This window comes from Narcine bancroftii, chromosome 1 (genome assembly GCF_036971445.1).
Source record: "Narcine bancroftii isolate sNarBan1 chromosome 1, sNarBan1.hap1, whole genome shotgun sequence".
NCBI lineage: Eukaryota > Metazoa > Chordata > Chondrichthyes > Torpediniformes > Narcinidae > Narcine > Narcine bancroftii.
In genome coordinates, this window is record NC_091469.1 from 205,602,362 (window position 1) to 205,615,301 (window position 12,940).

A 12,940-nucleotide genomic window follows, 5' to 3' on the forward strand; every position below is an offset into this window, starting at 1 on the left:
TATTTATTATTCCCATATGAATCGATAGGGTGAAAAGCTTCCTTTCGTGCACCATTCAAAGACTGGCAATATGTTGTTGTCCTCTGGTGCCGTCATGTTTAAAAGCAGAAAGGAGATAAAGAGAACAAAAGTAAGTCCCTCAGAGAGCATGATCGAGGATCACCATTTTAATTTGCTTGCTCAAAATCATTATTCTGAAGCTCAATGGAAGGGTAGTGATACCTGCACAAGGTACCTGAGACTTCCTTCTACAGAGCCAAGCCCTGTCCTTGCAGTGTTAGGTTCAAATTTAGAACACCTGTTGATATTGGTGAGGCGACATTACACAGCCAGCTTGTAATCACTTGCTAGGTTCAACTAAATTCGGAAACCACTTGAGGCTCGGTCTAATAACTGATTATGTCATTTATGCCTCACCAACATTCAGTCTTCCTTGCTTCTAATTATTTCCTTTCCATTAAAAATTTGGTTTTGATTTTATTCCTGGCTATCTTTAATATCTTAATCTTTTCTGGCAAAGGGTCTTCAATGTGAAATATTAACTGTTATTATCTTAATATACATTGGGTTTGAATGACAGCTTCAGTGAGCAAAACAAGTGACTTGTTTGAGTCATGGAGAGTTAAGACAATTTAAATCTTTGCTTGGAATACAATGTCATCTGCATCAGATACTAGCCGAGGATGAATTACCACTGGGTGAGGCATCTCCTAGCTCATTTGAAGATACCAATGCCTTCACACCAGCAGGAATTCAGTCCTTGTTGCCAAACTAGTGCACAAGGGATGGGAACTACCAGAGAATGTTTTGGAGCAAAGAGACATTTATTTGAAATCATTGAATGTTCAGGTGGATCCAGTGATCCCTGTGGGAGATGTCAAGAGTCTGGATAATGAACCATTCGATCAGGGAGCTGAGCTTGAGTCAGATCCAGTGTAAGCTTCAGCAATTGACCAGGAACAGAACTCAACCAAATGGTCCAAAAACAGTCAGGAACCAGTTCACTGGTCTCAGTCCATTGTTATCATTTATTGAATGTAGTCAATCATTCACTCATCCCTCATTCTGCTTACAAAAGCAACAGAATTTGTGGGCATGAAAAGCACTGTTGCCTTCACGCCCATGTAAATTTGATTGGATGTGAGCTTCATTCAGCTTGCCTGTCCCTCAGCCATCTTGTCACAGGCATTCAGAATGCAACAAGAAGTCTCAGCCTTGCCAATAAGCCTTGCCCTCTTTGGATGGGTGTATTTTGTGCCTCTCCAAAATCACTGAGACTTCAATTCTTTGCACACTTCTGATTAGAGGCAAAATACAGTCCAAAAATAACAGGAGCACTTAACAAAAACTTGCATTCATATAGAACCTCTAATAGATTGATGTGGTGCAATTTCATTGTACTATTTCAACTATTGCTGGATCGGTGATAATAGGGCTTGGTTATTTTATTGGACACAGGGTTCATTCTTAACATACCCCTGAGCATCTACATCTCTCCAAGCACATGAGTAATCCTTTGCCCTGTTCCTGGACTTACTTAACTCTAGAAAAATCCTGAAGCCTTAAGGCATGAGACTGCAGAATGCTTTAATACAAGTGTGAACACCTTGGTAGCAGACAAGAAATTGGACAGCATTTAAAAGTTCAGTGAGTTGAAATGAGTACTACAAAATTAGTAGATTTTTCAAAATAATCATTGTGAATGATTTTACCGAAGATATTTATTTAATACCTTTATCAGCTTTGGTAGACTGAAGCAGTAATAGATCATACAGCTGGTGACATGCTGTTTCAACAAGTCAATTCTCTGGAGTGTTGGAAGCTGAGGAGTGACCTTATAGAGGCTTATAAAATCATGAGGGGAATGGATAAAGTAAGGAGACAATTCTAGAACTAGAGGGCATGGGTTTAAGATGAGAGGGGAGGGATTTATGAGGGACCTAAGAGGAAACATTTCCACTCAGATGCTGGTCCATATCAGGAACAAGCTGTAAAATTAAATACAATTATGGCGTAAAAAAGACAGAGTTATGGATTGGAAAGTTTGAGAAGGATATGGACCAAATGCAGGTAAATGGGACTACCAGAATTTCAATAAGGTAAACATGGACAAGTTGGGCTAAAGGGCCTGTTCCTTACTGTAAGACTTGATGAACCTTATGACTCTGTCTTGATTAACTTTATTGAACCTCATTGTTAATAACCTTAAGTTAAATTTTAAAGTAACGTTTAATCAGAAATTCAATATTTGTCAAAAAACAGCATTCCTGATTGGGTTGTAATTTGACACTTGTCAGATTAGTTTGCATTCTTTTCCCTCTCTCCAAGTGAATGCTCCTATTTAGAACCAGGTTGCATGTCTGAAGTGACTTGTTGATATTCCACTGACCTGGTGCAAGAGTTTCTCCTGAAAAGAGCGTGCACAGCAGACAAACTCATGGGGACAAGTCAAAGCAACCACACCAACAGAAACAGATGTGGGGAGCTGATGGAGTGAAGTTGGACCAAACAGAAGAGGCTACAAATGCCCAGGGGCTGCTGAGGTCTGGAGAGCCAAGGGTTCGAGCTTCACAAGGATTCTGGGACACACAGTGAGCACATAAAGATTCAAAGTGGGGAAATTTTTATATCCAAGATGCATTGACTGCAGAGAAAAAGCTTGAAAAAGGAATGGTCCATGTTCTTTCAGCATCTCAATAAATGCTGGGGGAACTCAGCAGATCAGACAGCATCCACGGAAGGCAATAGATACTCAATATACTCGGAGCGGTGGCTGGATCATAGACTGTTCTTTCAACACCATTAGCTTGCTTTTGTTGACTTATAATCCTCTAGTTATCGACCCAGCTCAGTGAGTGAAAACATGAACAGCAATATGCAGGCTCATTTATCATGTAAAGATTTGATGTTATTCCAGGGTCCCTCTCTTCTGTACACCACCAAAAAACACTTGTCTGTGGAGATAAATGGTTCTTTTGTATGAAAACAACATCCATTTGGGATCTTCTGTTGTTCAGCCCTGGATTGTTGCATCGATGCTCAGTGTTGGTCAAAAAACTTTAAGGCAATAGTGGGGCTGCCAGTGGCTGAGATGTTTGCATGGTGGAGGGCCTCCTATCTCCCTGTTGGCAGCAATGCCTGTCCACACTGCCTGAAAAGATGCAGCTGGCAAATCAGCACCTTCATTTCACAGCTGGCAGCTGGAATCTATTTGTCGCAATATCAAAAAGCATCAAAAGGAAAAGCAGTAGTGAGTGATGTTCTGGAAGGTAAGTGGAGCTCATTATAGGGAAGTACTAGGTGACTAAGGAGTTGGAAACTGGACTTGAAGCATCCAGGCCTTGAGAGGTCGGGGCTGGTGACTGCGTTGGGAGAAGGGAGCCCATTCATTGGGTGCGTTGACGGTTGGAATAGATTCAGCCGAGCTCTCTGTGGGCATGAGGGATCTCATCACTTGCACAGATCCATCAGTTTTGTCTGTGGCCTCACATCACTGAGTCATGGACTGATGGGTTCAGAGACTTGAATGCAAATTACAGCTGTTGCACTTTGGAGGGAAGGTCTAGTTCTAGGCCCATCCAAGAATGGCCTTCCATGGGTCTAGGCAGTGGGCAGTCAAGAGTTCAGCTCAGGCTGACTGCCTGCCCTTCTTCTGAGGTGTCTCTGTGGAGAAGGAGCACTCAGTGAGTGCTTACAGGCAGTTTGGAGTATCTCCAGGAATGGTTGGCTCCCCAAGGGTGGATGGTATCAATGGATATAATCATTTTTCAATTTACAGCTTATGTTTTGTGTGGAGTCCAAATTGTAGACTAATGTGGTTCAGTATTTGAAACCTTTGGATGATGAATAATAAAGACAAAAAGAGGGCAGAAGGAGCGCAGTTATTTCCATCTCCACCACTTCCTCTGGTAGCTCATTCCATATTGCCATCATCCTCTGTGTAAGAGTGGACACACATCTCCACTCTTGAGCTGCTACTTGTCCACTGTTGCCCTGCCTTCAGCGACAACAGATTAATGAGAATTCCCTTATGTGAATTCCCACTGTGAAATAGCTGAGAGGCTTATTGCATATGAGTGAGTTTTAATTCTGTCAAAACCATAATTACTTATCATGGGAATTCAATTTGTGCTTTGCTTGTTAATTTTAATGATCTGGGCATCACTGGTAAGGCTGGCATTTTTATTGTCATCCCTTGCTGAGCCATCTTCTTGGACCACTGCAGTCTCTCTCTATGGATGTTGGGGAGAGGGTTGCAGGACTAGGCTCAGCATTGATGAAGGAAGGGCAAGATATTTCTCGATCAGGGTGGTGTTCATCCCAAAATTGTGCCTGAAGATGGTGATAGGATTCCATGCAGTCGAAGCCCTTGTCCATTAGAGGCAGAGGTCGTAGAACTGCAAGGGACCTGGTGAGTAACTGCATTGCACTTTGGAGGTGGTGCACACTGCAACACTGAGGGTTCTCTGTGGGCTCAGAGGTCTCTGTGAGTTATCTCTGGGGTGTGGGGTCTCTGAGGGATCTGAGGGGTGAGGAGTTTCTTTGGATGAAGGAGTCTTTCTGGGCTGAGGGATCTCTCTGAGGGGTGAGGGGGTCTCTGTGCCCTATGACAATCAGACATGAGAACCAGAGAGCTCTACACCACAGAAACAGGCCCTTTGCACTTCTAGACTGTGGAAAACCCTTTATTCTGCTTAGTCCCACTACCTGGACCTAAACCATATTCCTCCATACCTCTCCCATCCATGTACCCATCCAATCTTCCCTTAAATGTGGAAATCAAGTCTACAGCCACCTTGTACCTCCTTTCATAGTCTTGCCAATGTTCCCCTTAAACCTTTCCACTTTCTCTCTTAATTCAAGTCCTCTTTGTTCTTGTTTCATCCAATCTCAGTGGAGAAGCCTGTTTGCACTTACCCATCATCATTTTGTGCACCTTTTAAATCTCCCCTTTTCCTCTCGCACATTGTTATCTACAGGGAAATGCAGCGTGGACGATTCCTTCAACTGGTTTTTCATGTTTTGATTGCTATGGTCACCCTCATACCGACAAAACACGTTACTAACATTGTTATTCCTTATTGGCTACTTATTGCCAAATTTGCAAGATCGATTATTACCACATGCTGTTGTAAATAACCTCAGCAAACAAATGAGCGGAAATATATTTTTAAATGCACTGATTTCATCAACTATTTCAACATGTACAACTGTCAGGACGAAGTGATTCATTGTGAAAACTCCCATGCATTGATATTTGGCAACGTCCTATAAATAGGCTGTTTGCGGACCATTGCTCACTGAGACACTTATGAGACTAATGTACTTCGGCTATCGTAGCCAAAGCAATTATATGATACTAGCTACAATGTTCTGGTTACATAAACACTGAGCTGCAGTTCTGGCACAGAAGTTCAGCCATATAATAACCCTAGGCATGATCTTATCCTCAAATCTCCAAAGCAGTTAATTTTTTTTTAACGATATTATTCAGTGCAGTCTTGACCTGTGTGATAGATTTAAACAGATAAAGGTTCTGAATGTAGGGAAGTACATAAATCACACCTCCATGTTTCTACTACTAACATGTGGGACCAATTGGGATTCAAAAGCAGATGCAGGTCCTTCTGAAGAAATTACTGATCTTAGATTGCATTTGTGGAATTCACAGAGTGATACAACACAGAAAGAGGTCAATCAATCCATTGGACCTTTACGTGCTCTGCAGTAGAACTTTAACATTGGCCCTACTCTAAGACAGTTTCTGCCATGGAACCATCATTCTCTTGAAAGAACCCACCAGCAGTAATGATGATGAGGGGGAGGAGTTTGGCGTACACACTGTACAATGTACATTTGCACCAAAATTCTTACTTGCTGCAGCTGAACAGGTGCTTGTAAAGAAAAACTATAACAGGAAGCGAACTGAAATACATATGACATAATAAATATTTGCAGTAATCCTAGTGCAAGAAAAGTGACTTGTAATAGTGCAGGCAGTCCATGATTAGTGAACCAAAGGGAAGTTGAAGAATCTGACAGCTATTGGAAAGAAACTGTTCTTGAACCTGGAGGTTCTGGTCTTCAGGCCTCTGTGCCTTCTGGCTGAAGGTAGCAGTGAGAAGAGGTTGTGACCAGGGTCATGGGGTCCTTTTTGATGTTGGCTCTCATGTTGCCTTTGCTTAGGACTTAATGATCTTTCTTTTCACTGTGACCTTACGCTCCGTAAATAGTGTTCTTTACACAGCTGTATGAATGTTAGCTGTATGACCTGTTAGACTACTCAGAGAAGAACTCTCCTCATTGTTCCAGGTGTAATGATACAAATAAACTCAAACCTACATCAACCTACTGCTAGTTCCCTATGATCCGGTGTCTTTAATCATATAAACTCTTTCTCTTTGGATAGTTATTATGGTATCTACTTGTAGGAACACTTGCAGATTACCACATATCAATGTGAATGACATAAAAAAATTACAAAAAATATTGGAAACTCTCAGCAAATCAGACAGCATCATGAAGAGAGAAAAACAGGCATAAAGTTTTAGACTGAAGACCCTTCATTAGAACTGGGAATCATTGGAGATGAAGCAAGTTTTCTGTTTTCCTCTTTATTGATAATTTGTAATCATCTGTAATTTATATGAAATTTAGCAACGTTGTCCTTTCAATCTAGTAGTTAAATGAAATTCAGGGGTCTCTCATCTCACTGGGAAAGATAAGAAGAGACTATAAAGGGAAAAAGATGTAAAAATCCCCCACGCATTTTGGTTTATCAGTTTGAAATATTATGCTGAGCTTAAATTTTATTTCTAAAAATGCTTTCTCTGCTTTCTGTACTGGACTCCATTTGAAACAGTCAATCATCTGAAGTTGTTAACATTATTTCAAAGTAACCCTTGTCCAGTAATCATCTTAATTCCTGATCAAAGCCCTTGGTTTTTATGCTCAATTATTTAAGAGTTTTCAGATGCAATTTGTGTACCAACAAAAGCGATTGAGCATAACGTTTGGGGAATGGCAAACTTTACATTCATTTGATTTGAAAAGAAAAACTTCTGCCCACGGGGATTCTGAGCCAGGAGAAGGATCAGGAACAGCGAGGAATCGTCCACTTACATGATTTTGATTCAATGTTAACTGTTGACCCCAGGTTACTTTGGAAAAGCATTCAACCGATTAAATGACTTCTACCCCGGCCACACTCTCTTCACCCACCTTCCTATTGGGAAGATTCACAAGTGTGAGATCACACACCCCCAGATTCAAGGACAGTTTCTTTTCCATTGTTATCAGACTCCTGAACAAACCTCGAAATAGTAAAATTACAGATGAACTGAAATTCTTGCTGCAATCACATGAGGAACACCAACTACAATAGTAAAAAATTTAAGTATCACAAACGCCAAGCAAAGGATAGATAACTAAATATTCAAAGTTGCAGATAGAGGAAGAAACAAAATTGATGTTTCAACAGTTCAGACAGATTTTTAGGTAGTCCCGGGTAGCTTTTGTTAGGTTTAGGGTAGCATGGGGAGGTCGTTAGCTGTTGAATAAAAACTGTTGAACCTAGATGTGCCCAACTTCAGGCTTCTATACCTTCTGCCTGAAAGGAGCAGCGAGAAAAGGTTGTGACCAAGACGATGGGGAGAGGGGGGTCTTTCCCAACCAACATGTAGAATAATTTTCTCTGCCTCTGCACCAAAAAGACCTTTCATCATCCTGGAGAAAACCACACCTTCACTTCCTCTCATCAAAAGCAAAGAGAGGAATCTGTTGATTCCACACTGCAGTGCAGTGTTGATTGAAGGCTATGTTGCTTTCTCAGTGAGATAGAACATTACAGCATGGTACAGGTCCTTCAACCCATGATGGTCCACCATGTTTGAGGAAGCTACTACTTCAGAGCAGAAGGAGGTGGCTGGCAGTTTTAGTATTTGCCTATAGCCAGCCCACCTCAACTCCAAGCGCAATAGAAAACAAAATAGCCGCTGCCAACAATCAAGTGGTAACAGCAGGTAATCCCCAATCCAGTGGCCCTGCTGGATCAGAGAACTAATAATTAGACATTACTGATGGAGGACAATTTTGAACAAGTGGTCACAAGTTAAATTTCCGGGATTGCCCACTTAAGACAGAGATGAGATGAGAGCAATATTTTTCTCTGAGAGTGGTGAATCTGTGGAAGGCAGGGCCTTGGTTATGGAGGAGAGGGGTTGTTTGATAAGCAGAGAGGGTGGTAGATGACGAAAGGGAGATGAGATTTCAATTAGGTTAGCCATGAACCCATTTTATGGTGGAGAAAAAATGATTGTAAAGACAGATATTCTCTGTCTTTAAATCGCTTCACTTACGTCCATTAGAGATCTGAAGGCAGATTGACTGGTTGAACTCACTCCATCTTCCATCTGCGTTGGGGGGGGGGGTAGACTTAGAGGTGGAGTGAAGTCGCTCTACCTCCTCCATAAAAGGAATGCCACTGATGGCAGCTCTAAGGGGGAGGGCTGATAACATCACGATGATCCTGTCAGCCCGTGACCTAGGACTGTGAATTAAAAAAACCCACATGGTTAATAGAGGCTATTACGTTGCGCAGGAGATCTGTCTAAGTCCTAAGACTGCTTGCACAGGTCTCCACTAGCTCTCTTACCTGCTCTTCAGTCACCATTGTCGAGTATAGTCCACTTTCCCTAAGTGGACTAAGTTTAACATCATGGTGGCGGGCGACGTTATTGCACCACTTGCCCTACCTCCCTCAGCTCTGGAAGCCGGTTCTTGACTCAGCTCTGCATAAAGGCACCACAGGATCCACATTATAGGTCATCACCAGAAAAGGTAAAAAATTGCCTTTTTTTTAAAACTTGAGCTGGCTATAATGCAGGGTTTCAACATAAAAAGATAATTATGATCTTACTGACTGGCTGAGTGAGATCAAAAGCCTTGACTGCTCATATTTTGTGCGTTAGATTGAGACTGAAAGATTCTAAAGCACGAGTTTTGGGAGTTCTCTCCCTATATCCATGTCAATATTTACCTTGAATTTTACATTACCATGATTGTTGCAGTTTGTGGGATCCACCTGTGCTGCATTTCCAAAATTACAACAGAAGGTACATCATTGCTTGCACAGAGCTCTGAGGTAGTGTGGTAGTCTGAGGTCTGCTGTGATGCACTGAGACACAACTTCTCCTTCTTAATCTTGGTCACCAACTTGGAATTCTTCACAACAACATTTAAACCAGCGCAGGCTTAATATCAGAAACTTTGCCTCCCACAGAGGGTTAATCTGTGTATCAGATGTGTTTCTCTGCCCTGCATCTTCTCTGTCACCTCCCCAGACAATCTCACTTTAATATAGATTACTACAGTTTTTAAGCAATGAGCAACATTTAAAAGTACCTAATTTGGGGATTAGTGAACTAGGGAGGGTTGAAGAATTGCGGACAGGTGGGCAATACCCAAAATGCTGAAGATTCTTTTTCTTTCATAGATGCTACTCGACCCGCTGAGTTTTTGCAGCAAATTGTGTCTTGCTCCAGATTCCAGTGTCTGCAGTCTCCCATGTGTCTCCAGAGTGGAAGCCTCTCAATTGGAAAGCAGCAGGGGATAATAGCTGGGATTCTATCAATGGCACATGGTGAGGAGCTGAGTTCAGTTCATGACCCACTCAACTGCAGGAAGGTGGGGTTCAAACAAATAGGCACTCTGTGCTCCATTTCTGCTTCAGTGAAAATGAGATTGCATGTTGCACAGTGGCTGCTATTTTGAATGATCTCCTTTCAAAATTAAACATCTGTCAGTGACTCGACGCTGCTCCTTTATGCTAACACCTGTATTGATTCAGATTTCAGATTTATTGTTGAGTACATACACGACATCACATAAAACCTTGAGATTCTTTTCCTGCGGGCCAGGCAGAATTACCACTTATTGGTAGTGAAAAACAACTGTACACAATTTGCATATGTAACAAATAAACAAATGTAAACAAACTGACTGTGCAATACAAAGAGGAGAATGAAGTGCAAAAGAAAGAGTCCTTAAATGAATCCCTGATTGAGTTTGTTCTTGAGGAGTCTGATGGTGGAGGGGTAGCAGCTGTTCCTGAACCTGGAGGTGTGAGTCTTGTGGCACCTACACCTCTCTCCTGATGGCAGCAGTGTGAACAGAGTATGTGCCAGGTGGTGTGAATCCTTGATGATTGCTGCTGCTCACTGACGGCAGCATTCCCTGTAAATGTTCTCAATAGAGGGGAGGATTTTGCCTGTGACATCCTGGGCTGTGCCACTACATTTTACAGGGCTTTACACTCAGGGTATTGGTGTACTCATACCAGACCATGACGCAGCGGTCAGCACACATTCCACCATACCTGTAGAAATTTGCCAGGGTTTCCGATTGTCAGAAATAAAACTTCTCACACATGAGTCTCTTTAAAACTGATGACACGACAAGCTTTATTTACAAGTCTGCAGAGTTGGACTCAACTGGCTTCTCACCAGTTAAGCCCCGATACATACAGTGCATTGATTTTTATACCCTTGTTGTTTGCCCTTCCCCTTCTTATTTATACTGTTTTAATTGGTTAGTATTGCAAAAGCATTCTAAGTACAACTGCATTTTTAATTATCACGTTCGTTACGTACGCTGCGAACTCTACATACACTAAATTCTGTTTCTCACCCTTCTTATCAATCTTTTGTCTCCTGCATGTCTCTCACTATGACCATGAAAAGATATGTTTAAAAAAAACATATCCATCTGAACTTTTTGTCCTTGGCTGCTAGTAAGCTCCCTGTCTGTTCTGGCTTCCCTTTTTATGATTAATCATCACATTTTAACTTAAGCCATTTTAACCTAAATTCTCTATATATAACAATCCACCCCTTTCTCTCTTTAAAATGTGTGTATTTTATATATATGAATGGGGATTTTAACTCGGGGAAGAGAAACGTCTCATGATAAATTAATTTCGTGCTGAAGTAAAATTCTAACGGGGTCTCCCAGTTCCCCTGGTTGCATAGCCTGTTGGACCATGGAAATCACCAGGCTGCGTAGACAGGGAATAATACAGGGCAAAACAAGTAGGAGGAATAAAATACCTCCGATGACCCACAATAAGGTACGCCACCAGGTTGCTCCAAACCATTTGTCCATCCAATTTAATTTTGCAAAAGGATGCCAGGTTTGAACCGGTACATGGGACAAAGTACGAATATTATCAGCGATTTTTCGAATGGCTTGGCCATTATCATCAATCTGTAAGCAGCAGTTAGTCAAATTAAGCTTTCCACATACACCTCCTTCTGTGGCTAGGAGATAGTCTAGGGCCAGACGGTTCTGATATATAGCAGAGCGCATTTGACCTTGCTGGGATGCAAGTAACTGCAGGGCTAGAGCTGTTTGATTTGTAACAATTTCAAGGACTGCTTGCAAGCGAATAATGCGATTTAACATATAAATAGGAGTACGATAACCCCAGGATCCATCTTGAGCCCATGTAGCGGGACCATAATATTGAATTATGCGTTCTGGAGGCCAATCATCTCCCCATTGTCCCAAATGTACCATGCTAGAGCGGGGCTGACGGTGTAATGTATCAAAAATCTTCACTCCTAATTTATGACCATGATCGTGGGGTAGGAGGAAAAATTCTGGGCGGATTATTCCTAGGAAACAAGTTCCACTCCACTGTAAGGGGAGACGAGTATAAGCTTTATTACCACATACCCAGAATAATCCATCTGGGGATACTCCATATCCCCTCTCCCAAACTCTTTTAAGAACGGGGTTTGATTGGTATGGTCCTGTGATGGTGGAACTGGTACAATTCCAAAGCTGAATACTGCTATTAGACAGGGGTAGGCAATTAGTTTTAAAAACAATGGATAAGAACCAAGTCAGGGGTTTAGGAAACCAAGTGAAAATACCAGGCGAAATGCGAATCCATACAGCCTTGCAGGGACTTTTTCCTACTGGGTATTTGCCGGTTCGTGAGAGACAATAAAAACCAGAGGGGACGTTAGAGAGAGACCAAGTTTCTCTTGATCTCGTTCGGTTAGTTGTCCATATTCAGGAAATCATGGACAATGAATTGAGGGACTCCCCCCACCAAGGCCATTGCTCTGACATCCGTGGACCCCCGCAGACCCAACAATTGGTTACATTAAAAGTTCCTGCAATTCTAGTTGCAAGATCAACAAAAAGGTTATCTCCCCCAACTGCGTGACCAAAACTTTCATGGTTATTTGGATGGACTCGAACTAAGTCCGGCTGTCTTAAAGGGGCAGGCACTTTCGAGTGTGGAGTGGAACTTCTCATTGGAACAGTACGCTGGTGTATGCAAAACCAGAGTCCATCAGGGCATGGTGGGCCTGAGTCACCCTTCCAACCGTTAAGAGGGAAAGGAGTGGTATTAGGAATCTGTATATAATGACCCATATTATTTCCTTCTTTTTCCACACAAGGGGTATATGGATGTTGGGTGGTATTTTCTGCCCAGCATTTCTCAGGAACTGAGGTATGGGAAATAAAATTACCCTCCTTTCTTCCCCAAGTGCGGTCCTGAAACAGGACCACTGTGTCTCTGCATTTCTTACATTTCACACCTGATAAAGACATAGGCAAACTAAGAAAAATCAAAGAACATAACAATAACATTGTGAATCAAGTCTTTCTGCGAAATCGCAAGGTAAGAGGTTTTTCTCCAGGAACACAAGTCCAATCTGAGTTCGTATCAGGGTCCTGAGGCGCCTCTACAGGTCCCTTAAATCTGGATGCGTGCGTCCACCCCTTCTCTCTTGTTCGTGCTGCAGCCTCTGTAGTTAAGAGAACTTGGTATGGACCTTCCCACTGGGGCTGGAGTTTTTCAGTTTTCCAGGTCTTGATGAGAATCCAGTCTCCTGGTTCCACTTTGTGTAAAGAAAAGTCTAGAGGC